Source organism: Crinia signifera, chromosome 2 (genome assembly GCF_055691185.1).
Source record: "Crinia signifera chromosome 2, ASM5569118v1, whole genome shotgun sequence".
Lineage (NCBI taxonomy): Eukaryota > Metazoa > Chordata > Amphibia > Anura > Myobatrachidae > Crinia > Crinia signifera.
Window position 1 is genome coordinate 152,685,654 of NC_139218.1, and position 22,161 is coordinate 152,707,814.

The following is a 22,161-nucleotide window of genomic DNA, read 5'->3' on the forward strand; positions in this document are numbered from 1 at the left end:
ATAATACATATAATGATTTGAAGATTATTTGTCATTTTGGATTTTCACAATCAAACAGTGTGGCCGGTTAGCTCAGTTGGTTAGAGCGTGGTGCTAATAACGGCAAGGTCTTGGGTTCGATCCCCACACTGGCCATTTGTTTTTCTTGATGACCCAACATCATTGACAACAATGGATTTAAACTTGTAGTACAGTGCTTGGAAACTAGGCTTCATCATCAGTATTGGCTATAGTGATTATCCTAGTAACTGCCTTGAATACATTGTAGATCTTTTACCATTATACTTTAAATATATAGTATTTTACACCCTATTTTTATTTTGCTTTGGACTGTAGGAAGAAATGAAAGCCCTATTACCAATGCCACACTTCAAAGCACTTTATGCTTTATGATTTTTCTTTAAAATAGAAATGCTTTTCAATCAATATATGATCTACTACGTGGCCCATGCGTAAATGTTTCATGCAAATAAAATACAATTAATTTTATAGTGAGGTTGGTGGTTTGTAGTAGGATGAAAGAAGAACTGGTTCATATGTAGCCATTTCGAGAAGCTGTGCAAAACTGATCTTCTTTGCCATGCTGTATCAACACATCCAGGGAAAGAAGTGTAGGGCACAAAGTCAATTTGTAACTTCAATTTTTAAAGAAACAAAACCATATACAATTCTTAACTAACAATGTATCTGAAGCAAATAACTTAATCTTTAAAATGGGACCTCATTTATCGTTTTTGCAAAAGTATGAAGGGAGAAAAAATGATTGTCAACAAAAATCACCTTTTAGAAATAATACATATAATGATTTATTGTCAACAAAAATCACCTTTTAGAAATAATACACATAATGATATGAAGATTATTTGTCATTTTGGATTTTCGCCTTCAAAGAGTGTGGCCGGTTAGCTCAGTTGGTTAGAGCGTGGTGCTAATAACGCCAAGGTCTTGGGTTCGATCCCCACACTGGCCATTTGTTTATCTTGATGACCCAACATCATTGACAACAATGGATTTAAACTTGTAGTACAGTGCTTGGAAACTAGGCTTCATCATCAGTATTGGCTATAGTGATTATCCTAGTAACTGCCTTGAATACATTGTAGATCTTTTACCATTATACTTTAAATATATAGTATTTTACACCCTATTTTTATTTTTCTTTGGACTGTAGGAAGAAATGAAAGCCCTATTACCAATGCCACACTTCAAAGCACTTTATGCTTTATGATTTTTCTTTAAAATAGAAATGCTTTTCAATCAATATATGATCTACTACGTGGCCCATGCGTAAATGTTTCATGCAAATAAAATACAATTAATTTTATAGTGAGGTTGGTGGTTTGTAGTAGGATGAAAGAAGAACTGGTTCATATGTAGCCATTTCGAGAAGCTGTGCAAAACTGATCTTCTTTGCCATGCTGTATCAACACATCCAGGGAAAGAAGTGTAGGGCACAAAGTCAATTTGTAACTTCAATTTTTAAAGAAACAAAACCATATACAATTCTTAACAAACAATTTATCTGAAGCAAGTAACTTAATCTTTAAAATGGGACCTCATTTATCGTTTTTGTAAAGGAATGAAGGGAGAAAAAATGATTGTCAACAAAAATCACCTTTTAGAAATAATACATATAATGATTTGAAGATTATTTGTCATTTTGGATTTTCACAATCAAACAGTGTGGCCGGTTAGCTCAGTTGGTTAGAGCGTGGTGCTAATAACGCCAAGGTCTTGGGTTCGATCCCCACACTGGCCATTTGTTTTTCTTGATGACCCAACATCATTGACAACAATGGATTTAAACTTGTAGTACAGTGCTTGGAAACTAGGCTTCATCATCAGTATTGGCTATAGTGATTATCCTAGTAACTGCCTTGAATACATTGTAAATCTTTTACCATTATACTTTAAATATATAGTATTTTACACCCTATTTTTATTTTGCTTTGGACTGTAGGAAGAAATGAAAGCCCTATTACCAATGCCACACTTCAAAGCACTTTATGCTTTATGATTTTTCTTTAAAATATAAATGCTTTTCAATCAATATATGATCTACTACGTGGCCCATGCGTAAATGTTTCATGCAAATAAAATACAATTCATTTTATAGTGAGGTTGGTGGTTTGTAGTAGGATGAAAGAAGAACTGGTTCATATGTAGCCATTTTGAGAAGCTGTGCAAAACTGATCATCTTTGCCATGCTGTATCAACACATCCAGGGAAAGAAGTGTAGGGCACAAAGTCAATTTGTAACTTCAATTTTTAAAGAAACAAAACCATATACAATTCTTAACTAACAATGTATCTGAAGCAAGTAACTTAATCTTTAAAATGGGACCTCATTTATCGTTTTTGCAAAAGTATGAAGGGAGAAAAAATGATTGTCAACAAAAATCACCTTTTAGAAATAATACATATAATGATTTATTGTCAACAAAAATCACCTTTTAGAAATAATACACATAATGATATGAAGATTATTTGACATTTTGGATTTTCGCATTCAAAGAGTGTGGCCGGTTAGCTCAGTTGGTTAGAGCGTGGTGCTAATAACGCCAAGGTCTTGGGTTCGATCCCCACACTGGCCATTTGTTTATCTTGATGACCCAACATCATTGACAACAATGGATTTAAACTTGTAGTACAGTGCTTGGAAACTAGGCTTCATCATCAGTATTGGCTATAGTGATTATCCTAGTAACTGCCTTGAATACATTGTAGATCTTTTACCATTATACTTTAAATATATAGTATTTTAAACCCTATTTTTATTTTGCTTTGGACTGTAGGAAGAAATGAAAGCCCTATTACCAATGCCACACTTCAAAGCACTTTATGCTTTATGATTTTTCTTTAAAATAGAAATGCTTTTCAATCAATATATGATCTACTACGTGGCCCATGCGTAAATGTTTCATGCAAATAAAATACAATTCATTTTATAGTGAGGTTGGTGGTTTGTAGTAGGATGAAAGAAGAACTGGTTCATATGTAGCAATTTTGAGAAGCTGTGCAAAACTGATCATCTTTGCCATGCTGTATCAACACATCCAGGGAAAGAAGTGTAGGGCACAAAGTCAATTTGTAACTTCAATTTTTAAAGAAACAAAACCATATACAATTCTTAACTAACAATTTATCTGAAGCAAGTAACTTAATCTTTAAAATGGGACCTCATTTATCGTTTTTGCAAAAGTATGAAGGGAGAAAAAATGATTGTCAACAAAAATCACCTTTTAGAAATAATACACATAATGATTTGAAGATTATTTGTCATTTTGGATTTTCGCATTCAAAGAGTGTGGCCGGTTAGCTCAGTTGGTTAGAGCGTGGTGCTAATAACGCCAAGGTCTTGGGTTTGATCCCCACACTGGCCATTTGTTTATCTTGATGACCCAACATCATTGACAACAATGGATTTAAACTTGTAGTACAGTGCTTGGAAACTAGGCTTCATCATCAGTATTGGCTATAGTGATTATCCTAGTAACTGCCTTGAATACATTGTAGATCTTTTACCATTATACTTTAAATATATAGTATTTTACACCCTATTTTTATTTTGCTTTGGACTGTAGGAAGAAATGAAAGCCCTATTACCAATGCCACACTTCAAAGCACTTTATGCTTTATGATTTTTCTTTAAAATAGAAATGCTTTTCAATCAATATATGATCTACTACGTGGCCCATGCGTAAATGTTTCATGCAAATAAAATACAATTCATTTTATAGTGAGGTTGGTGGTTTGTAGTAGGATGAAAGAAGAACTGGTTCATATGTAGCCATTTCGAGAAGCTGTGCAAAACTGATCTTCTTTGCCATGCTGTATCAACACATCCAGGGAAAGAAGTGTAGGGCACAAAGTCAATTTGCAACTTCAATTTTTAAAGAAACAAAACCATATACAATTCTTAACTAACAATTTATCTGAAGCAAGTAACTTAATCTTTAAAATGGGACCTCATTTATCGTTTTTGCAAAAGTATGAAGGGAGAAAAAATGATTGTCAACAAAAATCACCATTTAGAAAAAATACATATAATGATTTGAAGATTATTTGTCATTTTGGATTTTCACATTCAAATAGTGTGGCCGGTTAGCTCAGTTGGTTAGAGCGTGGTGCTAATAACGCCAAGGTCTTGGGTTCGATCCCCACACTGACCATTTGTTTTTCTTGATGTCCCAACATCATTGACAACAATGGATTTAAACTTGTAGTACAGTGCTTGGAAACTAGGCTTCATCATCAGTATTGGCTATAGTGATTATCCCTTGTAGCTGCCTTGAATACATTGTAGATCTTTTACCATTATCCTTTAAATATATAGTATTTTACACCCTATTTTTATTTTGCTTTGGACTGTAGGAAGAAATGAAAGCCCTATTACCAATGCCACACTTCAAAGCACTTTATGCTTTATGATTTTTCTTTAAAATAGAAATGCTTTTCAATCAATATATGATCTACTACGTGGCCCATGCGTAAATGTTTCATGCAAATAAAATACAATTCATTTTATAGTGAGGTTGGTGGTTTGTAGTAGGATGAAAGAAGAACTGGTTCATATGTAGCCATTTTGAGAAGCTGTGCAAAACTGATCATCTTTGCCATGCTGTATCAACACATCCAGGGAAAGAAGTGTAGGGCACAAAGTCAATTTGTAACTTCAATTTTTAAAGAAACAAAACCATATACAATTCTTAACTAACAATGTATCTGAAGCAAATAACTTAATCTTTAAAATGGGACCTCATTTATCGTTTTTGCAAAAGTATGAAGGGAGAAAAAATGATTGTCAACAAAAATCAAATTTTAGAAATAATACATATAATGATTTGAAGATTATTTGTCATTTTGGATTTTCTCATTCAAACAGTGTGGCCGGTTAGCTCAGTTGGTTAGAGCGTGGTGCTAATAACGCCAATGTCTTGGGTTCGATCCCCACACTGGCGATTTGTTTATCTTGATGACCCAACATCATTGACAACAACGGATTTAAACTTGTAGTACAGTGCTTGGAAACTAGGCTTCATCATCAGTATTGGCTATAGTGATTATCCTAGTAACTGCCTTGAATACATTGTAGATCTTTTACCATTATACTTTAAATATATAGTATTTAAACCCTATTTTTATTTTGCTTTGGACTGTAGGAAGAAATGAAAGCCCTATTACCAATGCCACACTTCAAAGCACTTTATGCTTTATGATTTTTCTTTAAAATAGAAATGCTTTTCAATCAATATATGATCTACTACGTGGCCCATGCGTAAATGTTTCATGCAAATAAAATACAATTAATTTTATAGTGAGGTTGGTGGTTTGTAGTAGGATGAAAGAAGAACTGGTTCATATGTAGCAATTTTGAGAAGCTGTGCAAAACTGATCATCTTTGCCATGCTGTATCAACACATCCAGGGAAAGAAGTGTAGGGCACAAAGTCAATTTGTAACTTCAATTTTTAAAGAAACAAAACCATATACAATTCTTAACTAACAATTTATCTGAAGCAAGTAACTTAATCTTTAAAATGGGACCTCATTTATCGTTTTTGCAAAAGTATGAAGGGAGAAAAAATGATTGTCAACAAAAATCACCTTTTAGAAATAATACACATAATGATTAGAAGATTATTTGTCATTTTGGATTTTCGCATTCAAAGAGTGTGGCCGGTTAGCTCAGTTGGTTAGAGCGTGGTGCTAATAACGCCAAGGTCTTGGGTTTGATCCCCACACTGGCCATTTGTTTATCTTGATGACCCAACATCATTGACAACAATGGATTTAAACTTGTAGTACAGTGCTTGGAAACTAGGCTTTATCATCAGTATTGGCTATAGTGATTATCCTAGTAACTGCCTTGAATACATTGTAGATCTTTTACCATTATACTTTAAATATATAGTATTTTACACCCTATTTTTATTTTGCTTTGGACTGTAGGAAGAAATGAAAGCCCTATTACCAATGCCACACTTCAAAGCACTTTATGCTTTATGATTTTTCTTTAAAATAGAAATGCTTTTCAATCAATATATGATCTACTACGTGGCCCATGCGTAAATGTTTCATGCAAATAAAATACAATTCATTTTATAGTGAGGTTGGTGGTTTGTAGTAGGATGAAAGAAGAACTGGTTCATATGTAGCCATTTCGAGAAGCTGTGCAAAACTGATCTTCTTTGCCATGCTGTATCAACACATCCAGGGAAAGAAGTGTAGGGCACAAAGTCAATTTGCAACTTCAATTTTTAAAGAAACAAAACCATATACAATTCTTAACTAACAATTTATCTGAAGCAAGTAACTTAATCTTTAAAATGGGACCTCATTTATCGTTTTTGCAAAAGTATGAAGGGAGAAAAAATGATTGTCAACAAAAATCACCATTTAGAAAAAATACATATAATGATTTGAAGATTATTTGTCATTTTGGATTTTCACATTCAAATAGTGTGGCCGGTTAGCTCAGTTGGTTAGAGCGTGGTGCTAATAACGCCAAGGTCTTGGGTTCGATCCCCACACTGACCATTTGTTTTTCTTGATGTCCCAACATCATTGACAACAATGGATTTAAACTTGTAGTACAGTGCTTGGAAACTAGGCTTCATCATCAGTATTGGCTATAGTGATTATCCCTTGTAGCTGCCTTGAATACATTGTAGATCTTTTACCATTATCCTTTAAATATATAGTATTTTACACCCTATTTTTATTTTGCTTTGGACTGTAGGAAGAAATGAAAGCCCCATTACCAATGCCACACTTCAAAGCACTTTATGCTTTATGATTTTTCTTTAAAATAGAAATGCTTTTCAATCAATATATGATCTACTACGTGGCCCATGCGTAAATGTTTCATGCAAATAAAATACAATTCATTTTATAGTGAGGTTGGTGGTTTGTAGTAGGATGAAAGAAGAACTGGTTCATATGTAGCCATTTTGAGAAGCTGTGCAAAACTGATCATCTTTGCCATGCTGTATCAACACATCCAGGGAAAGAAGTGTAGGGCACAAAGTCAATTTGTAACTTCAATTTTTAAAGAAACAAAACCATATACAATTCTTAACTAACAATGTATCTGAAGCAAATAACTTAATCTTTAAAATGGGACCTCATTTATCGTTTTTGCAAAAGTATGAAGGGAGAAAAAATGATTGTCAACAAAAATCAAATTTTAGAAATAATACATATAATGATTTGAAGATTATTTGTCATTTTGGATTTTCTCATTCAAACAGTGTGGCCGGTTAGCTCAGTTGGTTAGAGCGTGGTGCTAATAACGCCAATGTCTTGGGTTCGATCCCCACACTGGCGATTTGTTTATCTTGATGACCCAACATCATTGACAACAACGGATTTAAACTTGTAGTACAGTGCTTGGAAACTAGGCTTCATCATCAGTATTGGCTATAGTGATTATCCTAGTAACTGCCTTGAATACATTGTAGATCTTTTACCATTATACTTTAAATATATAGTATTTAAACCCTATTTTTATTTTGCTTTGGACTGTAGGAAGAAATGAAAGCCCTATTACCAATGCCACACTTCAAAGCACTTTATGCTTTATGATTTTTCTTTAAAATAGAAATGCTTTTCAATCAATATATGATCTACTACGTGGCCCATGCGTAAATGTTTCATGCAAATAAAATACAATTAATTTTATAGTGAGGTTGGTGGTTTGTAGTAGGATGAAAGAAGAACTGGGTCATATGTAGCCATTTCGAGAAGCTGTGCAAAACTGATCTTCTTTGCCATGCTGTATCAACACATCCAGGGAAAGAAGTGTAGGGCACAAAGTCAATTTGCAACTTCAATTTTTAAAGAAACAAAACCATATACAATTCTTAACTAACAATTTATCTGAAGCAAGTAACTTAATCTTTAAAATGGGACCTCATTTATCGTTTTTGCAAAAGTATGAAGGGAGAAAAAATGATTGTCAACAAAAATCACCATTTAGAAATAATACATATAATGATTTGAAGATTATTTGTCATTTTGGATTTTCACATTCAAATAGTGTGGCCGGTTAGCTCAGTTGGTTAGAGCGTGGTGCTAATAACGCCAAGGTCTTGGGTTCGATCCCCACACTGGCCATTTGTTTTTCTTGATGACCCAACATCATTGACAACAATGGATTTAAACTTGTAGTACAGTGCTTGGAAACTAGGCTTCATCATCAGTATTGGCTATAGTGATTATCCCTTGTAGCTGCCTTGAATACATTGTAGATCTTTTACCATTATCCTTTAAATATATAGTATTTTACACCCTATTTTTATTTTGCTTTGGACTGTAGGAAGAAATGAAAGCCCTATTACCAATACCACACTTCAAAGCACTTTATGCTTTATGATTTTTCTTTAAAATAGAAATGCTTTTCAATCAATATATGATCTACTACGTGGCCCATGCGTAAATGTTTCATGCAAATAAAATACAATTCATTTTATAGTGAGGTTGGTGGTTTGTAGTAGGATGAAAGAAGAACTGGTTCATATGTAGCCATTTTGAGAAGCTGTGCAAAACTGATCATCTTTGCCATGCTGTATCAACACATCCAGGGAAAGAAGTGTAGGGCACAAAGTCAATTTGTAACTTCAATTTTTAAAGAAACAAAACCATATACAATTCTTAACTAACAATGTATCTGAAGCAAATAACTTAATCTTTAAAATAGGACCTCATTTATCGTTTTTGCAAAAGTATGAAGGGAGAAAAAATGATTGTCAACAAAAATCACCTTTTAGAAATAATACATACAATGATTTATTGTCAACAAAAATCACCTTTTAGAAATAATACACATAATGATATGAAGATTATTTGTCATTTTGGATTTTCACATTCAAAGAGTGTGGCCGGTTAGCTCAGTTGGTTAGAGCGTGGTGCTAATAACGCCAAGATCTTGGGTTCGATCCCCACACTGGCCATTTGTTTATCTTGATGACCCAACATCATTGACAACAATGGATTTAAACTTGTAGTACAGTGCTTGGAAACTAGGCTTCATCATCAGTATTGGCTATAGTGATTATCCTAGTAACTGCCTTGAATACATTGTAGATCTTTTACCATTATACTTTAAATATATAGTATTTAAACCCTATTTTTATTTTGCTTTGGACTGTAGGAAGAAATGAAAGCCCTATTACCAATGCCACACTTCAAAGCACTTTATGCTTTATGATTTTTCTTTAAAATAGAAATGCTTTTCAATCAATATATGATCTACTACGTGGCCCATGCGTAAATGTTTCATGCAAATAAAATACAATTAATTTTATAGTGAGGTTGGTGGTTTGTAGTAGGATGAAAGAAGAACTGGGTCATATGTAGCCATTTCGAGAAGCTGTGCAAAACTGATCTTCTTTGCCATGCTGTATCAACACATCCAGGGAAAGAAGTGTAGGGCACAAAGTCAATTTGCAACTTCAATTTTTAAAGAAACAAAACCATATACAATTCTTAACTAACAATTTATCTGAAGCAAGTAACTTAATCTTTAAAATGGGACCTCATTTATCGTTTTTGCAAAAGTATGAAGGGAGAAAAAATGATTGTCAACAAAAATCACCATTTAGAAATAATACATATAATGATTTGAAGATTATTTGTCATTTTGGATTTTCACATTCAAATAGTGTGGCCGGTTAGCTCAGTTGGTTAGAGCGTGGTGCTAATAACGCCAAGGTCTTGGGTTCGATCCCCACACTGGCCATTTGTTTTTCTTGATGACCCAACATCATTGACAACAATGGATTTAAACTTGTAGTACAGTGCTTGGAAACTAGGCTTCATCATCAGTATTGGCTATAGTGATTATCCCTTGTAGCTGCCTTGAATACATTGTAGATCTTTTACCATTATCCTTTAAATATATAGTATTTTACACCCTATTTTTATTTTGCTTTGGACTGTAGGAAGAAATGAAAGCCCTATTACCAATACCACACTTCAAAGCACTTTATGCTTTATGATTTTTCTTTAAAATAGAAATGCTTTTCAATCAATATATGATCTACTACGTGGCCCATGCGTAAATGTTTCATGCAAATAAAATACAATTCATTTTATAGTGAGGTTGGTGGTTTGTAGTAGGATGAAAGAAGAACTGGTTCATATGTAGCCATTTTGAGAAGCTGTGCAAAACTGATCATCTTTGCCATGCTGTATCAACACATCCAGGGAAAGAAGTGTAGGGCACAAAGTCAATTTGTAACTTCAATTTTTAAAGAAACAAAACCATATACAATTCTTAACTAACAATGTATCTGAAGCAAATAACTTAATCTTTAAAATGGGACCTCATTTATCGTTTTTGCAAAAGTATGAAGGGAGAAAAAATGATTGTCAACAAAAATCACCTTTTAGAAATAATACATACAATGATTTATTGTCAACAAAAATCACCTTTTAGAAATAATACACATAATGATATGAAGATTATTTGTCATTTTGGATTTTCGCATTCAAAGAGTGTGGCCGGTTAGCTCAGTTGGTTAGAGCGTGGTGCTAATAACGCCAAGATCTTGGGTTCGATCCCCACACTGGCCATTTGTTTATCTTGATGACCCAACATCATTGACAACAATGGATTTAAACTTGTAGTACAGTGCTTGGAAACTCGGCTTCATCATCAGTATTGGCTATAGTGATTATCCCTTGTAGCTGCCTTGAATACATTGTAGATCTTTTACCATTATCCTTTAAATATATAGTATTTTACACCCTATTTTTATTTTGCTTTGGGCTGTAGGAATAAATGAAAGCCCTATTACCAATGCCACACTTCAAAGCACTTTATGCTTTATGATTTTTCTTTAAAATAGAAATGCTTTTCAATCAATATATGATCTACTACGTGGCCCATGCGTAAATGTTTCATGCAAAAAAAATACAATTCATTTTATAGTGAGGTTGGTGGTTTGTAGTAGGATGAAAGAAGAACTGGTTCATATGTAGCCATTTTGAGAAGCTGTGCAAAACTGATCATCTTTGCCATGCTGTATCAACACATCCAGGGAAAGAAGTGTAGGGCACAAAGTCAATTTGTAACTTCAATTTTTAAAGAAACAAAACCATATACAATTCTTAACTAACAATGTATCTGAAGCAAATAACTTAATCTTTAAAATGGGACCTCATTTATCGTTTTTGCAAAAGTATGAAGGGAGAAAAAATGATTGTCAACAAAAATCACCTTTTAGAAATAATACATATAATGATTTATTGTCAACAAAAATCACCTTTTAGAAATAATACACATAATGATTTGAAGATTATTTGTCATTTTGGATTTTCGCATTCAAAGAGTGTGGCCGGTTAGCTCAGTTGGTTAGAGCGTGGTGCTAATAACGCCAAGGTCTTGGGTTCGATCCCCACACTGGCCATTTGTTTATCTTGATGACCCAACATCATTGACAACAATGGATTTAAACTTGTAGTACAGTGCTTGGAAACTAGGCTTCATCATCAGTATTGGCTATAGTGATTATCCTAGTAACTGCCTTGAATACATTGTAGATCTTTTACCATTATACTTTAAATATATAGTATTTTAAACCCTATTTTTATTTTGCTTTGGACTGTAGGAAGAAATGAAAGCCCTATTACCAATGCCACACTTCAAAGCACTTTATGCTTTATGATTTTTCTTTAAAATAGAAATGCTTTTCAATCAATATATGATCTACTACGTGGCCCATGCGTAAATGTTTCATGCAAATAAAATACAATTAATTTTATAGTGAGGTTGGTGGTTTGTAGTAGGATGAAAGAAGAACTGGGTCATATGTAGCCATTTCGAGAAGCTGTGCAAAACTGATCTTCTTTGCCATGCTGTATCAACACATCCAGGGAAAGAAGTGTAGGGCACAAAGTCAATTTGTAACTTCAATTTTTAAAGAAACAAAACCATATACAATTCTTAACTAACAATTTATCTGAAGCAAGTAACTTAATCTTTAAAATGGGACCTCATTTATCGTTTTTGCAAAAGTATGAAGGGAGAAAAAATGATTGTCAACAAAAATCACCTTTTAGAAATAATACATATAATGATTTGAAGATTATTTGTCATTTTGGATTTTCACATTCAAAGAGTGTGGCCGGTTAGCTCAGTTGGTTAGAGCGTGGTGCTAATAACGCCAAGGTCTTGGGTTCGATCCCCACACTGGCCATTTGTTTTCCTTGATGACCCAACATCATTGACAACAATGGATTTAAACTTGTAGTACAGTGCTTGGAAACTCGGCTTCATCATCAGTATTGGCTATAGTGATTATCCCTTGTAGCTGCCTTGAATACATTGTAGATCTTTTACCATTATCCTTTAAATATATAGTATTTTACACCCTATTTTTATTTTGCTTTGGGCTGTAGGAATAAATGAAAGCCCTATTACCAATGCCACACTTCAAAGCACTTTATGCTTTATGATTTTTCTTTAAAATAGAAATGCTTTTCAATCAATATATGATCTACTACGTGGCCCATGCGTAAATGTTTCATGCAAATAAAATACAATTCATTTTATAGTGAGGTTGGTGGTTTGTAGTAGGATGAAAGAAGAACTGGTTCATATGTAGCCATTTTGAGAAGCTGTGCAAAACTGATCATCTTTGCCATGCTGTATCAACACATCCAGGGAAAGAAGTGTAGGGCACAAAGTCAATTTGTAACTTCAATTTTTAAAGAAACAAAACCATATACAATTCTTAACTAACAATGTATCTGAAGCAAATAACTTAATCTTTAAAATGGGACCTCATTTATCGTTTTTGCAAAAGTATGAAGGGAGAAAAAATGATTGTCAACAAAAATCACCTTTTAGAAATAATACATATAATGATTTATTGTCAACAAAAATCACCTTTTAGAAATAATACACATAATGATATGAAGATTATTTGTCATTTTGGATTTTCGCATTCAAAGAGTGTGGCCGGTTAGCTCAGTTGGTTAGAGCGTGGTGCTAATAACGCCAAGGTCTTGGGTTCGATCCCCACACTGGCCATTTGTTTATCTTGATGACCCAACATCATTGACAACAATGGATTTAAACTTGTAGTACAGTGCTTGGAAACTAGGCTTCATCATCAGTATTGGCTATAGTGATTATCCCTTGTAGCTGCCTTGAATACATTGTAGATCTTTTACCATTATCCTTTAAATATATAGTATTTTACACCCTATTTTTATTTTGCTTTGGGCTGTAGGAATAAATGAAAGCCCTATTACCAATGCCACACTTCAAAGCACTTTATGCTTTATGATTTTTCTTTAAAATAGAAATGCTTTTCAATCAATATATGATCTACTACGTGGCCCATGCGTAAATGTTTCATGCAAATAAAATACAATTCATTTTATAGTGAGGTTGGTGGTTTGTAGTAGGATGAAAGAAGAACTGGTTCATATGTAGCCATTTTGAGAAGCTGTGCAAAACTGATCATCTTTGCCATGCTGTATCAACACATCCAGGGAAAGAAGTATAGGGCACAAAGTCAATTTGTAACTTCAATTTTTAAAGAAACAAAACCATATACAATTCTTAACTAACAATGTATCTGAAGCAAATAACTCAATCTTTAAAATGGGACCTCATTTATCGTTTTTGCAAAAGTATGAAGGGAGAAAAAATGATTGTCAACAAAAATCACCTTTTAGAAATAATACATACAATGATTTATTGTCAACAAAAATCACCTTTTAGAAATAATACACATAATGATATGAAGATTATTTGTCATTTTGGATTTTCGCATTCAAAGAGTGTGGCCGGTTAGCTCAGTTGGTTAGAGCGTGGTGCTAATAACGCCAAGGTCTTGGGTTCGATCCCCACACTGGCCATTTGTTTATCTTGATGACCCAACATCATTGACAACAATGGATTTAAACTTGTAGTACAGTGCTTGGAAACTAGGCTTCATCATCAGTATTGGCTATAGTGATTATCCTAGTAACTGCCTTGAATACATTGTAGATCTTTTACCATTATACTTTAAATATATAGTATTTTACACCCTATTTTTATTTTGCTTTGGACTGTAGGAAGAAATGAAAGCCCTATTACCAATGCCACACTTCAAAGCACTTTATGCTTTATGATTTTTCTTTAAAATAGAAATGCTTTTCAATCAATATATGATCTACTACGTGGCCCATGCGTAAATGTTTCATGCAATTAAAATACAATTCATTTTATAGTGAGGTTGGTGGTTTGTAGTAGGATGAAAGAAGAACTGGTTCATATGTAGCCATTTCGAGAAGCTGTGCAAAACTGATCTTCTTTGCCATGCTGTATCAACACATCCAGGGAAAGAAGTGTAGGGCACAAAGTCAATTTGTAACTTCAATTTTTAAAGAAACAAAACCATATACAATTCTTAACTAACAATTTATCTGAAGCAAGTAACTTAATCTTTAAAATGGGACCTCATTTATCGTTTTAGCAAAAGTATGAAGGGAGAAAAAATGATTGTCAACAAAAATCACCTTTTAGAAATAATACATATAATGATTTGAAGATTATTTGTCATTTTGGATTTTCACAATCAAACAGTGTGGCCGGTTAGCTCAGTTGGTTAGAGCGTGGTGCTAATAACGCCAAGGTCTTGGGTTCGATCCCCACACTGGCCATTTGTTTTTCTTGATGACCCAACATCATTGACAACAATGGATTTAAACTTGTAGTACAGTGCTTGGAAACTAGGCTTCATCATCAGTATTGGCTATAGTGATTATCCCTTGTAGCTGCCTTGAATACATTGTAGATCTTTTACCATTATCCTTTAAATATATAGTATTTTACACCCTATTTTTATTTTGCTTTGGGCTGTAGGAATAAATGAAAGCCCTATTACCAATGCCACACTTCAAAGCACTTTATGCTTTATGATTTTTCTTTAAAATAGAAATGCTTTTCAATCAATATATGATCTACTACGTGGCCCATGCGTAAATGTTTCATGCAAAAAAAATACAATTCATTTTATAGTGAGGTTGGTGGTTTGTAGTAGGATGAAAGAAGAACTGGTTCATATGTAGCCATTTTGAGAAGCTGTGCAAAACTGATCATCTTTGCCATGCTGTATCAACACATCCAGGGAAAGAAGTGTAGGGCACAAAGTCAATTTGTAACTTCAATTTTTAAAGAAACAAAACCATATACAATTCTTAACAAACAATGTATCTGAAGCAAATAACTTAATCTTTAAAATGGGACCTCATTTATCGTTTTTGCAAAAGTATGAAGGGAGAAAAAATGATTGTCAACAAAAATCACCTTTTAGAAATAATACATATAATGATTTATTGTCAACAAAAATCACCTTTTAGAAATAATACACATAATGATTTGAAGATTATTTGTCATTTTGGATTTTCGCATTCAAAGAGTGTGGCCGGTTAGCTCAGTTGGTTAGAGCGTGGTGCTAATAACGCCAAGGTCTTGGGTTCGATCCCCACACTGGCCATTTGTTTATCTTGATGACCCAACATCATTGACAACAATGGATTTAAACTTGTAGTACAGTGCTTGGAAACTAGGCTTCATCATCAGTATTGGCTATAGTGATTATCCTAGTAACTGCCTTGAATACATTGTAGATCTTTTACCATTATACTTTAAATATATAGTATTTTAAACCCTATTTTTATTTTGCTTTGGACTGTAGGAAGAAATGAAAGCCCTATTACCAAAGCCACACTTCAAAGCACTTTATGCTTTATGATTTTTCTTTAAAATAGAAATGCTTTTCAATCAATATATGATCTACTACGTGGCCCATGCGTAAATGTTTCATGCAAATAAAATACAATTAATTTTATAGTGAGGTTGGTGGTTTGTAGTAGGATGAAAGAAGAACTGGTTCATATGTAGCCATTTCGAGAAACTGTGCAAAACTGATCTTCTTTGCCATGCTGTATCAACACATCCAGGGAAAGAAGTGTAGGGCACAAAGTCAATTTGTAACTTCAATTTTTAAAGAAACAAAACCATAAACAATTCTTAACTAACAATTTATCTGAAGCAAGTAACTTAATCTTTAAAATGGGACCTCATTTATCGTTTTTGCAAAAGTATGAAGGGAGAAAAAATGATTGTCAACAAAAATCACCTTTTAGAAATAATACATATAATGATTTGAAGATTATTTGTCATTTTGGATTTTCACATTCAAAGAGTGTGGCCGGTTAGCTCAGTTGGTTAGAGCGTGGTGCTAATAACGCCAAGGTCTTGGGTTCGATCCCCACACTGGCCATTTGTTTTCCTTGATGACCCAACATCATTGACAACAATGGATTTAAACTTGTAGTACAGTGCTTGGAAACTCGGCTTCATCATCAGTATTGGCTATAGTGATTATCCCTTGTAGCTGCCTTGAATACATTGTAGATCTTTTACCATTATCCTTTAAATATATAGTATTTTACACCCTATTTTTATTTTGCTTTGGGCTGTAGGAATAAATGAAAGCCCTATTACCAATGCCACACTTCAAAGCACTTTATGCTTTATGATTTTTCTTTAAAATAGAAATGCTTTTCAATCAATATATGATCTACTACGTGGCCCATGCGTAAATGTTTCATGCAAATAAAATACAATTCATTTTATAGTGAGGTTGGTGGTTTGTAGTAGGATGAAAGAAGAACTGGTTCATATGTAGCCATTTTGAGAAGCTGTGCAAAACTGATCATCTTTGCCATGCTGTATCAACACATCCATTGAAAGAAGTGTAGGGCACAAAGTCAATTTGTAACTTCAATTTTTAAAGAAACAAAACCATATACAATTCTTAACTAACAATGTATCTGAAGCAAATAACTTAATCTTTAAAATGGGACCTCATTTATCGTTTTTGCAAAAGTATGAAGGGAGAAAAAATGATTGTCAACAAAAATCACCTTTTAGAAATAATACATATAATGATTTATTGTCAACAAAAATCACCTTTTAGAAATAATACACATAATGATATGAAGATTATTTGTCATTTTGGATTTTCGCATTCAAAGAGTGTGGCCGGTTAGCTCAGTTGGTTAGAGCGTGGTGCTAATAACGCCAAGGTCTTGGGTTCGATCCCCACACTGGCCATTTGTTTATCTTGACAACAATGGATTTAAACTTGTAGTACAGTGCTTGGATACTAGGCTTCATCATCAGTATTGGCTATAGTGATTATCCCTTGTAGCTGCCTTGAATACATTGTAGATCTTTTACCATTATCCTTTAAATATATAGTATTTTACACCCTATTTTTATTTTGCTTTGGGCTGTAGGAATAAATGAAAGCCCTATTACCAATGCCACACTTCAAAGCACTTTATGCTTTATGATTTTTCTTTAAAATAGAAATGCTTTTCAATCAATATATGATCTACTACGTGGCCCATGCGTAAATGTTTCATGCAAATAAAATACAATTCATTTTATAGTGAGGTTGGTGGTTTGTAGTAGGATGAAAGAAGAACTGGTTCATATGTAGCCATTTTGAGAAGCTGTGCAAAACTGATCATCTTTGCCATGCTGTATCAACACATCCAGGGAAAGAAGTATAGGGCACAAAGTCAATTTGTAACTTCAATTTTTAAAGAAACAAAACCATATACAATTCTTAACTAACAATGTATCTGAAGCAAATAACTCAATCTTTAAAATGGGACCTCATTTATCGTTTTTGCAAAAGTATGAAGGGAGAAAAAATGATTGTCAACAAAAATCACCTTTTAGAAATAATACATACAATGATTTATTGTCAACAAAAATCACCTTTTAGAAATAATACACATAATGATATGAAGATTATTTGTCATTTTGGATTTTCGCATTCAAAGAGTGTGGCCGGTTAGCTCAGTTGGTTAGAGCGTGGTGCTAATAACGCCAAGGTCTTGGGTTCGATCCCCACACTGGCCATTTGTTTATCTTGATGACCCAACATCATTGACAACAATGGATTTAAACTTGTAGTACAGTGCTTGGAAACTAGGCTTCATCATCAGTATTGGCTATAGTGATTATCCCTTGTAGCTGCCTTGAATACATTGTAGATCTTTTACCATTATCCTTTAAATATATAGTATTTTACACCCTATTTTTATTTTGCTTTGGGCTGTAGGAATAAATGAAAGCCCTATTACCAATGCCACACTTCAAAGCACTTTATGCTTTATGATTTTTCTTTAAAATAGAAATGCTTTTCAATCAATATATGATCTACTACGTGGCCCATGCGTAAATGTTTCATGCAAATAAAATACAATTCATTTTATAGTGAGGTTGGTGGTTTGTAGTAGGATGAAAGAAGAACTGGTTCATATGTAGCCATTTTGAGAAGCTGTGCAAAACTGATCATCTTTGCCATGCTGTATCAACACATCCAGGGAAAGAAGTATAGGGCACAAAGTCAATTTGTAACTTCAATTTTTAAAGAAACAAAACCATATACAATTCTTAACTAACAATGTATCTGAAGCAAATAACTCAATCTTTAAAATGGGACCTCATTTATCGTTTTTGCAAAAGTATGAAGGGAGAAAAAATGATTGTCAACAAAAATCACCTTTTAGAAATAATACATACAATGATTTATTGTCAACAAAAATCACCTTTTAGAAATAATACACATAATGATATGAAGATTATTTGTCATTTTGGATTTTCACATTCAAAGAGTGTGGCCGGTTAGCTCAGTTGGTTAGAGCGTGGTGCTAATAACGCCAAGGTCTTGGGTTCGATCCCCACACTGGCCATTTGTTTATCTTGATGACCCAACATCATTGACAACAATGGATTTAAACTTGTAGTACAGTGCTTGGAAACTAGGCTTCATCATCAGTATTGGCTATAGTGATTATCCTAGTAACTGCCTTGAATACATTGTAGATCTTTTACCATTATACTTTAAATATATAGTATTTTACACCCTATTTTTATTTTGCTTTGGACTGTAGGAAGAAATGAAAGCCCTATTACCAATGCCACACTTCAAAGCACTTTATGCTTTATGATTTTTCTTTAAAATAGAAATGCTTTTCAATCAATATATGATCTACTACGTGGCCCATGCGTAAATGTTTCATGCAAATAAAATACAATTCATTTTATAGTGAGGTTGGTGGTTTGTAGTAGGATGAAAGAAGAACTGGTTCATATGTAGCCATTTCGAGAAGCTGTGCAAAACTGATCTTCTTTGCCATGCTGTATCAACACATCCAGGGAAAGAAGTGTAGGGCACAAAGTCAATTTGTAACTTCAATTTTTAAAGAAACAAAACCATATACAATTCTTAACTAACAATTTATCTGAAGATAGTAACTTAATCTTTAAAATGGGACCTCATTTATCGTTTTTGCAAAAGTATGAAGGGAGAAAAAATGATTGTCAACAAAAATCACCTTTTAGAAATAATACATATAATGATTTGAAGATTATTTGTCATTTTGGATTTTCACAATCAAACAGTGTGGCCGGTTAGCTCAGTTGGTTAGAGCGTGGTTCTAATAACGCCAAGGTCTTGGGTTCGATCCCCACACTGGCCATTTGTTTTTCTTGATGACACAACATCATTGACAACAATGGATTTAAACTTGTAGTACAGTGCTTGGAAACTAGGCTTCATCATCAGTATTGGCTATAGTGATTATCCCTTGTAGCTGACTTGAATACATTGTAGATCTTTTACCATTATCCTTTAAATATATAGTATTTTACTCCCTATTTTTATTTTGCTTTGGGCTGTAGGAATAAATGAAAGCCCTATTACCAATGCCACACTTCAAAGCACTTTATGCTTTATGATTTTTCTTTAAAATAGAAATGCTTTTCAATAAATATATGATCTACTACGTGGCCCATGCGTAAATGTTTCATGCAAATAAAATACAATTCATTTTATAGTGAGGTTGGTGGTTTGTAGTAGGATGAAAGAAGAACTGGTTCATATGTAGCAATTTTGAGAAGCTGTGCAAAACTGATCATCTTTGCCATGCTGTATCAACACATCCAGGGAAAGAAGTGTAGGGCACAAAGTCAATTTGTAACTTCAATTTTTAAAGAAACAAAACCATATACAATTCTTAACTAACAATGTATCTGAAGCAAATAACTTAATCTTTAAAATGGGACCTCATTTATCGTTTTTGCAAAAGTATGAAGGGAGAAAAAATGATTGTCAACAAAAATCACCTTTTAGAAATAATACATATAATGATTTATTGTCAACAAAAATCACCTTTTAGAAATAATACACATAATGATATGAAGATTATTTGTCATTTTGGATTTTCGCATTCAAAGAGTGTGGCCGGTTAGCTCAGTTGGTTAGAGCGTGGTGCTAATAACGCCAAGGTCTTGGGTTCGATCCCCACACTGGCAATTTGTTTATCTTGATGACCCAACATCATTGACAACAATGGATTTAAACTTGTAGTAGTAGTAGTACGTTTATTTATAGGGCGCCGCAAAGTGTCCGCAGCGCCGTACATAGCAAACAAAAAAAAAATGACGAGGTAACGTACAGGGTGTGTTGAAAAATACAGTATAAATGGGGGTATAGCTGGTAGAACTAAAATCAGCATCAGTTCAGAAGTAGGTGTCAAAATTGTCAAGGAGACTAAAGGTGAAGTAGAGGAAGGGAAGAACAGGACAGGAGCACAGGTGAGGTAAAGAGGTAGGGTGAGTACGTGAGGAAGGAGGGCCCTACTCATAAGAGTTAACATACTAAAAATAGGTGGGTGGACGAACGAAAAACAATAGGATAAGTAGGAACGGAGGGGGACGGAGGCAGGATCAAAAGAGGTTAGGAAGGAGGGATAGGCTAGTCGAAAAAAGTGGGTTTTGAGGGAGCGCTTGAAGGAGGTAAGGGAATCAGAAAGCCTGATGGGTGGCGGGAGGTTGTTCCAGTGCAGGGGGGCAGCGCGAGAGAAGTCTTGGACACGGGAGTGGGAGGAGGTGATTAGGTGAGAGGGCGGTCAGCGATGGAGCGAAGAGGACGGGAGGGAGTGTGGATAGAGATCAGTGAAGAGAGGTAAGGAGCGGTGGAGGAGGAGAGAGCTTTGTAGGTGGTGGTGAGGAGTTTAAAGAGAACTCGGAAAGGAATGGGGAGCCAGTGAAGAGATAGACAGAGGGGGGAGGCGGAGGTAGAGCGTCGGGAGAGGAAGATGAGCCTAGCAGCAGCGTTAAGAATGGATTGGAGAGGTGCGAGGCGGGTGAGAGGTAGCCCGGAGAGAAGGATGTTGCAGTAGTCAAGGCGGGAGATGATAAGAGAGTGAATGAGAATTTTGGTTGCGTCAGTGGAGAGGAATGGTCTGATGCGTGAGATGTTGCGTAGGTGAAAGCGGCAAGACTGTGAGAGAGCACGAATGTGGGGGGTGAAAGAGAGGGAGGAGTCAATGATGACACCAAGGCAGCGCGTTTGGTCGGTGGAGGTGATCTCGGTTTCACCAATACTGATGGAGATAGTGGGAGAAGAGGGGATGTTCGGGGGATGGAAGATTAGAAGTTCAGTTTTAGCCATGTTTAGCTTCAGGAAGCGTTGGGTCATCCAGGCTGAGATGGCTGTGAGGCATTCAGAGACCTTGGACAGGAGTGATGGGGATAGATCGGGGGAAGAGAGATAGATTAGGGTATCATCAGCATAAAGGTGGTAATGAAAACCATAGGAGCTGATGAGAGTGCCCAGAGAGGTGGTGTAGAGAGAGAACTTGTAGTACAGTTTCCAAAAACTAGGCTTCATCATCAGTATTGGCTATAGTGATTATCCCTTGTAGCTGCCTTGAATACATTGTAGATCTTTTACCAATATCCTTTAAATATATAGTATTTTACACCCTATTTTTATTTTGCTTTGGACTGTAGGAAGAAATGAAAGCCCTATTACCAATGCCACACTTCAAAGCACTTTATGCTTTATGATTTTTCTTTAAAATAGAAATGCTTTTCAATCAATATATGATCTACTATGTGGCCCATGCGTAAATGTTTCATGCAAATAAAATACAATTCATTTTATAGTGAGGTTGGTGGTTTGTAGTAGGATGAAAGAAGAACTGGTTCATATGTAGCCATTTCGAGAAGCTGTGCAAAACTGATCTTCTTTGCCATGCTGTATCAACACATCCAGGGAAAGAAGTG

At 34.5% G+C, this 22,161-nt stretch overlaps 20 non-coding genes across 20 annotated transcripts; all 20 read left to right on the forward strand.

Annotated features, from left to right (window-relative positions):
- The first annotated feature begins 61 nt into the window (after positions 1–61).
- On the forward strand, positions 62–135 carry TRNAI-AAU (transfer RNA isoleucine (anticodon AAU)). Its single transcript has one exon. It is a non-coding gene; the product is annotated as a tRNA-Ile (tRNA).
- A 761-nt stretch (positions 136–896) lies between these two features.
- TRNAI-AAU (transfer RNA isoleucine (anticodon AAU)) lies at positions 897–970 on the forward strand. Its single transcript has one exon. It is a non-coding gene; the product is annotated as a tRNA-Ile (tRNA).
- A 715-nt stretch (positions 971–1,685) lies between these two features.
- TRNAI-AAU (transfer RNA isoleucine (anticodon AAU)) lies at positions 1,686–1,759 on the forward strand. Its single transcript has one exon. It is a non-coding gene; the product is annotated as a tRNA-Ile (tRNA).
- A 761-nt stretch (positions 1,760–2,520) lies between these two features.
- Positions 2,521–2,594, forward strand: TRNAI-AAU (transfer RNA isoleucine (anticodon AAU)). Its single transcript has one exon. It is a non-coding gene; the product is annotated as a tRNA-Ile (tRNA).
- Positions 2,595–3,309: 715 nt separating this feature from the next.
- TRNAI-AAU (transfer RNA isoleucine (anticodon AAU)) lies at positions 3,310–3,383 on the forward strand. Its single transcript has one exon. It is a non-coding gene; the product is annotated as a tRNA-Ile (tRNA).
- A 2,293-nt stretch (positions 3,384–5,676) lies between these two features.
- Positions 5,677–5,750, forward strand: TRNAI-AAU (transfer RNA isoleucine (anticodon AAU)). The gene has a single exon. It is a non-coding gene; the product is annotated as a tRNA-Ile (tRNA).
- Positions 5,751–8,043: 2,293 nt separating this feature from the next.
- On the forward strand, positions 8,044–8,117 carry TRNAI-AAU (transfer RNA isoleucine (anticodon AAU)). Its single transcript has one exon. It is a non-coding gene; the product is annotated as a tRNA-Ile (tRNA).
- Positions 8,118–8,879: 762 nt separating this feature from the next.
- Positions 8,880–8,953, forward strand: TRNAI-AAU (transfer RNA isoleucine (anticodon AAU)). The gene has a single exon. It is a non-coding gene; the product is annotated as a tRNA-Ile (tRNA).
- Positions 8,954–9,667: 714 nt separating this feature from the next.
- On the forward strand, positions 9,668–9,741 carry TRNAI-AAU (transfer RNA isoleucine (anticodon AAU)). The gene has a single exon. It is a non-coding gene; the product is annotated as a tRNA-Ile (tRNA).
- Positions 9,742–10,503: 762 nt separating this feature from the next.
- Positions 10,504–10,577, forward strand: TRNAI-AAU (transfer RNA isoleucine (anticodon AAU)). The gene has a single exon. It is a non-coding gene; the product is annotated as a tRNA-Ile (tRNA).
- Positions 10,578–11,339: 762 nt separating this feature from the next.
- Positions 11,340–11,413, forward strand: TRNAI-AAU (transfer RNA isoleucine (anticodon AAU)). Its single transcript has one exon. It is a non-coding gene; the product is annotated as a tRNA-Ile (tRNA).
- A 715-nt stretch (positions 11,414–12,128) lies between these two features.
- Positions 12,129–12,202, forward strand: TRNAI-AAU (transfer RNA isoleucine (anticodon AAU)). The gene has a single exon. It is a non-coding gene; the product is annotated as a tRNA-Ile (tRNA).
- A 762-nt stretch (positions 12,203–12,964) lies between these two features.
- On the forward strand, positions 12,965–13,038 carry TRNAI-AAU (transfer RNA isoleucine (anticodon AAU)). The gene has a single exon. It is a non-coding gene; the product is annotated as a tRNA-Ile (tRNA).
- A 762-nt stretch (positions 13,039–13,800) lies between these two features.
- On the forward strand, positions 13,801–13,874 carry TRNAI-AAU (transfer RNA isoleucine (anticodon AAU)). The gene has a single exon. It is a non-coding gene; the product is annotated as a tRNA-Ile (tRNA).
- Positions 13,875–14,589: 715 nt separating this feature from the next.
- TRNAI-AAU (transfer RNA isoleucine (anticodon AAU)) lies at positions 14,590–14,663 on the forward strand. The gene has a single exon. It is a non-coding gene; the product is annotated as a tRNA-Ile (tRNA).
- Positions 14,664–15,425: 762 nt separating this feature from the next.
- Positions 15,426–15,499, forward strand: TRNAI-AAU (transfer RNA isoleucine (anticodon AAU)). The gene has a single exon. It is a non-coding gene; the product is annotated as a tRNA-Ile (tRNA).
- A 715-nt stretch (positions 15,500–16,214) lies between these two features.
- Positions 16,215–16,288, forward strand: TRNAI-AAU (transfer RNA isoleucine (anticodon AAU)). Its single transcript has one exon. It is a non-coding gene; the product is annotated as a tRNA-Ile (tRNA).
- Positions 16,289–17,050: 762 nt separating this feature from the next.
- TRNAI-AAU (transfer RNA isoleucine (anticodon AAU)) lies at positions 17,051–17,124 on the forward strand. The gene has a single exon. It is a non-coding gene; the product is annotated as a tRNA-Ile (tRNA).
- A 745-nt stretch (positions 17,125–17,869) lies between these two features.
- Positions 17,870–17,943, forward strand: TRNAI-AAU (transfer RNA isoleucine (anticodon AAU)). The gene has a single exon. It is a non-coding gene; the product is annotated as a tRNA-Ile (tRNA).
- A 762-nt stretch (positions 17,944–18,705) lies between these two features.
- TRNAI-AAU (transfer RNA isoleucine (anticodon AAU)) lies at positions 18,706–18,779 on the forward strand. Its single transcript has one exon. It is a non-coding gene; the product is annotated as a tRNA-Ile (tRNA).
- Positions 18,780–22,161: the final 3,382 nt, after the last annotated feature.